This window comes from Pinus tabuliformis, chromosome 1_1, assembly GCF_031772625.1.
Source record: "Pinus tabuliformis cultivar Carrire ecotype Pingquan chromosome 1_1, CPIR1, whole genome shotgun sequence".
Classification (NCBI taxonomy): domain Eukaryota; kingdom Viridiplantae; phylum Streptophyta; class Pinopsida; order Pinales; family Pinaceae; genus Pinus; species Pinus tabuliformis.
Genome location: NC_142297.1, coordinates 425,242,741 through 425,248,740, shown reverse-complemented (window position 1 = coordinate 425,248,740; position 6,000 = coordinate 425,242,741).

Below are 6,000 nucleotides of genomic sequence, written 5' to 3'. Positions count from 1 at the left end.
AACCTTACAAAGACAATACTTTTCTCATAAATAAGATTTGCAGAAAATCACAACTATATTAAATGCATGGAAAGGAAATGTACAAGAAGGGGGCTTGAGCACTTGGGTTGGGCCCTAACCCAAGGAGGCTCAGGTCCCTTAGAAGAAAATCAGACTGAGAATAAAGAAATGCTTTTCATTAATCTTAAAAAGTGTTCATACATGAAACATGACAACTGAAATAATAGGCAAGATCCTTTCTCGAATGTTGACTATCTTCCTCTAGAGTTTTTCGAGTCCCTACTGGGCTACTAAGGACCCTTATTTATACAAAAATTACTTGAGCGACAACCTCATTGAAGGGAGGATTGCTTCCCTCCAAAATCCTTAAAAATGTGGATCTGGTTCCCTAGTGTTCATGTAGCCACAAGGAAGTAGTAAATGTCCTTGAGTCAGTCAAGTTGTGATTATCCTATAGCAAGGAACAAGCCCCATAATTTTCTTCTACTTAGCTCCTACATGATCTGCACAATAAATCCTCAATATCCTACACATTTAATGCAATAGGCACACATGATATAGAAAATATCTTTAACCTTCCTAAGAACACATTAAAGTTTGAAAAAGACATTATCAAATGCATAAGGAAAGGTTAACTATGCCAAAGGATGGTCACATGGGCCTTAATTTATACCTATTTGGGAGGCCCATCACCCGATTTTTGTGGAGGCCATGTCCCTTTGGATCCTGGTAAAAGAGTATCCACGGTGTCTACCTTTGCTTGGTTTTCAGGCCAACAATTGATCCAAAAATGAAAAGTGAAGGTTTCATTAAATAATTTGCAAGCTAGTTCATGTCTTTAAAGAAATGGATCGTGGTTGCAAAAGTATACAAACTTAAGTAAATTTGAAGAACTTTAATAGTTAAAAGTGGACAAACATGCAACATTAAAAACAAACAAATTGATAATGTAGTTCACCCAACTTGGGCTACATCTTCGAGTCTAGCTTCCAATGGTGACCGCTTTATTATATAATCAAATTCTCAATACATAAACATATAAACTTCAATATGCAAAAATAACATCGTCATTGTGTCCAGAATGCTCAAAAATCCCTATCGAGGCTCTTTTTGAACTCAAAAATACTGAAAAATGAGCAAGTTATGCCTCTTTCTTCAAGACTACTTGTAAAATCTGCAACAAAACCAAAAATCTCTGCAAGTTTTTTAACAAAATGATCCTAGCCCAATTGGTAGGGTGTTGGAGTGGTAAGGCAAAGCTCATAGGCATGACCCACACCTCCCACCATTGTTTGCATTGTTTTTATAATAAATATTAAAAAAAAAATTACACATGGACCATAACCCCCACTCTTGGTTATGTGCATCATTATGTGACCAGGGTGTGGGTAGAGGTGCCACGTGACCAACCCCTTTGTTTTTCTTCGCTAATGGTTCTGCCAAAATACATAACCGTGGGCTTTAGGTGGGATTGGTGGTGCCACATGCCCAACCCTGAGCCCGCCACCACTCTACCAATGGTCGTGACATATGCCAAAAACCATGGGCTCGGCCAGTGATACATGCCCATCGCTCCTCCCATTAATCCCAACCACCAACGTATATGATTTTAAATAAAATATTGTTCCCATGCTTTAACAAGAGGCATCATAGCCCAATTGGTTGGGAGACTGTTTCATGAACCAGATATTGGGAGGTTGAATATGCTAGAGGCTTTTCATTTGGTCAACCAAATTTTTGCACCATCCAGGGTGCCATGTGGCACCCTGGGATTGGTCCATGTGTCACTTTGTGAATGGTCCATATCACAAACCTTTAAACCAATAACAGTGTGCCATGTGTCCTTGTACTACTAGCCCAAAAGTCAACTCTTGATTAGCCCCCTTCTGACATTCGTACTGCCCAGTCAAATGATGATGTCAAAACCATGTCAACATACAGAATGCACAATCAACCTTGCAACTTTGACATTTTTGTTTGCCCTAAACTTCGAAATGCGATAACTTCCTCACACGGTGTTAGATTGAGGCGATTCAAGCATCATTGGAATCAGAACGATGAGATCTATGATTTGGCGCTAGTTTCAGAAGAATTTGAGCACTTTACTTTTGAGCATGTTTTTTATCCCCTCGATCACTCCTCCATAGTGGAAGCTTTTGGACCACCAAAAGTATTTTTTACTCAGGGAGTGAGGGTACTGCTCCCTCACTTTCCCCATCTTTATCCACCTTACATTGCTTGGATTAGTACCTTTGAGCCCCACATTAAGGTACTCCACGTTGCCTCTGCGTGAAGTTCTTATCCTCTTTTCAAGAATAATGTCTTCCTACAACTCATTTAAATATCCATGAGAAAAATCTTTTATAGATGGAATCTGAACATTCTCTTCTTGATCAATGATCATAGGAGGCTTATCAAGTCTCACTAGCACAACCGGTTGAGGATGGGCCTCATTAGCAAGGCGACCTAGGATCAAACCTCACGGGGGTTGTGTGTGCCCTGTGTTATGGGGAGTAGACATGTTAAAAAATCCAGTCAGCTCAGGACTGGTGTGGCCCAAGCTGGGTGCGCTCCTCGGGTGACTTTGATAGATTAGATGCCCCTGGGTTGTGACTCCTCAAGCCACAGGTCAAGCCTGGAGGATCATAGACAACTTGACAAATAAACAAAAAATGATCATAGGAGGCTCATACAATCTCAAGTTTTCCATATTCAAAACATAATAATATTTCACGTAAGGTGGCAAATCTAATTGGAAAGTGTTGTTACCAATCTTCTCCTAGATTTTGAAAGGGCCATATATGATTGGTTTGAGATTTTTAACTTCACCTTGTAATATTTCCTTGTTGATGTACAACCAAATTTGATCTCCCACTTGGAAATCATGATCAACCCGATGCTTATCATGCCTTGCTTTGTACTTGTCATGGCTTTTCTCCAACTGTTCTTGTACCCTTTGATGCAATAATTGGATTTGTTCAATGAAATGCTTGGCTTTGTCCACATCACCACGTCCATCTACTGCAATATCTTTACCAAAGATGAAATCCAAAGGATACTTTGGAAAATAATCCAAACAAGCTTCAAATGGAGATACTTATGTAGACGAATGCTTGGCACAATTGTAGGCATGTTGGATGTAATGAAAATGCTCATCCCAAAGTTTAGGATGCTTGTCACAATATCCTGAAAGGAGATGATGCACTATTGTTCTATTCACTACTTATGTCTGGTCGTCAGTTTGTGGATGAAAGGGTGTGCTCTTCTTCATCTTTGTGTCCATGTGTTTCCATAAACCTAACCAAAACTTCCCAATAGATTGAGAATCTTGACCATAAATAATCGAAGTAGGTAACCCAAAATGAACTCATACATTTTGGAAGAACATATTTGCAGTTTTTTTAGTTGTAACATGTTTCTTACAAGGCATCAACACAAACATTTTTCTGAAACGATCCACTACAACATATTAATAATCATGACCTTTTCTAGACAGTCCCCCCAAAAAATCCACAGAAATACTTTCCCAAGGATGAAAAGGGATAGGAAGTGGAGTGTACAACCCCAATTTCCTATTACTTGGCTTGCTAGTAGCACATATAGAACATCCTTTTACACATGTTGATACAATTTCATTCATATGAGGCCAATAACAATACCTTTATAGTTGAGCAACTATGTTGCCTACACCAAAGTGACCAACAATAAGAGAAGTATGGGCTTCCCTTATGACAAAAACTCTTTCACCCTATGGAATACACAACTTGCCGAGATGAAACAACATTTTTTTATGAACATGAAAATTCAACTCTTCAACGTGATTTCATTGACTCAAAGTTGCATAAACATTTTTAAAATCTTCATTTTGAGCCCATTGTTCAATATAAATTTCATGCATGATTGAGTTATGCTTAAGAATGATAGATGCACTAATAATAAGCCTTGATAACATATCTGCAACTTTGTTATAAATGTCTTTCTTACACTTAATTACCAATTGAAATTGTTGTAGAAATCCCATCCATTTGAAATTTCTAGTTTGTTGTTGCTTGGTTTGCGATTGTAAATATTGAAAAGGTTTATGGTGAGTATGAATAATCGTTTCTTTACCCATCAAATAATGCTTCCATTTCTTGACGCTTTCTACGAAATCATACAACTCTTTATCATAAGTTGGATAGTTAATTATTGCATTGGAAAAGGTCTCAGAATGATAACATATCGACTTACCATGCTATATCAATACTAATCCCATAACATATTTTTTTGCATCGATTTGAATTTCAAATGGTTGTTTGAGGTCGAAAAGTGTTAGAACTGGTGTTGTACTAATTTTCTCTTTCAAAGTGTCAAAAGATTTTTGTTGCTTGCCTTCCCACTGAAAGACCTGCTTCACAATTATCAAAGCATGCAATGGTGCTACAATGAATGAGAAGTTAGCAATAAGTTTTCTCCAATATTGAGTTTCTCCCAAAAAGCTCCTAACTTTTGTTACATTGTCGGGTTTAGGCCAATTCACAATAACATAAATTTTGGAGGAATCAATCTTCAATTCACCATCTCCTACAATATGACCAAATTAAACCAAAGAGGTTTTCCCAAATTCACATTTAGACGTCTTCAAATACAACTTTTCCTTTTTTAGGACATCTAGAACTTGTTTTACATGCTTGACATGCTCCTCACAAGTCTTACTAAAAATCAGAATATCACCTAAGTAGAATATGAAAAAATCATCAAAGAATGGTCGCAATACATCATTCATAACTCTCATGAACGTGGAAGGTGCATTACAAAGCAGAAAGGACATAACTAACCATTCAAACAGTCCTTGTTTTGTCTTGAAAGTAGTTTTCCAAATATCATCTTCAACAATCTTTATCTGATGATAACCACTTCTCAAGTCTAACTTAGTAAAATAAACATCCTTTAATTGATCTAGCAAATCATTAATGCGAGGAAGAGGATAGTGATTCTTTACTGTGATCTTGTTCAAAGCTCAGAAATCCACACACATGCGCCATGTACCATCTTTCTTCAGAACCAAAACAATAGGAGACCCACAAGGAGATGTAATAGGTTTGATGACCCCTTTGTCATGCAACTCTTGAATTTTCTTATTAATCTCTGCATTCTCCAAATCTGACATTCTATACATGCCAATATTCAGAAGGGGTGTATCATGTTGCAATTATATCTCATGTTAGATTCCTCTTTTTGGAGGTAACCCTTCAAGTTCCTAAAACATCTTGTCATAAGTATCGACAACTGAGTTTAAAATCTGATGTAGGGAAAACCCAACACCCCCCATTATTTCAAATAATGGGGACCCTTTCTATTAATTTTTGGCAAAACACCTTTTATAATTTTCATTAAGGATTTTTTCATTTTTTACTTTCTTCGGATTTATGTTTTGATTGTTTCTTTGAATCCGAATTTTCATAAGCTTTCCATCGATACTTGTTTCGACTCATTTGGTCAACTGGTTTGTAAATGACACTACTTTGAAGTTTAATCATTTTCTCGCCTGGACTAAAATTGTAAATAAATGTGTAATATTTCAATTTTTGTAACTAATTGAGTTCAATAGTCATTCATTATAAATATTGACTTTAGTTAACTTTTATTAATTTTTTATTTTCTCACTAACGGTCCTACAAAATGACCCAGCTAAATCATACACCCGATAAAAACACATTTCAAAATCTTAATAATTTACTCTAATTTATTATTTTTAAATAAATTACCAAACTTAAAATCTCAACATTTCAAAATGACTATTGTTAAATTGATAATTCATGTGAGCCCCACTTATCTTCATTAATTTAATAACGCAAGACCAAAATCATAAAAAAATCTTGTGGCAAAATTTTCACAAAATTTTAAATCTCAACGTTTTTAATGAGACAAAAAATGCGATAAGCTGATACGATCGTGCTTCGAATTCATGTTTTATTTCAATTCATTTAAAAGAAATGTACAAATATATTAATATAACTT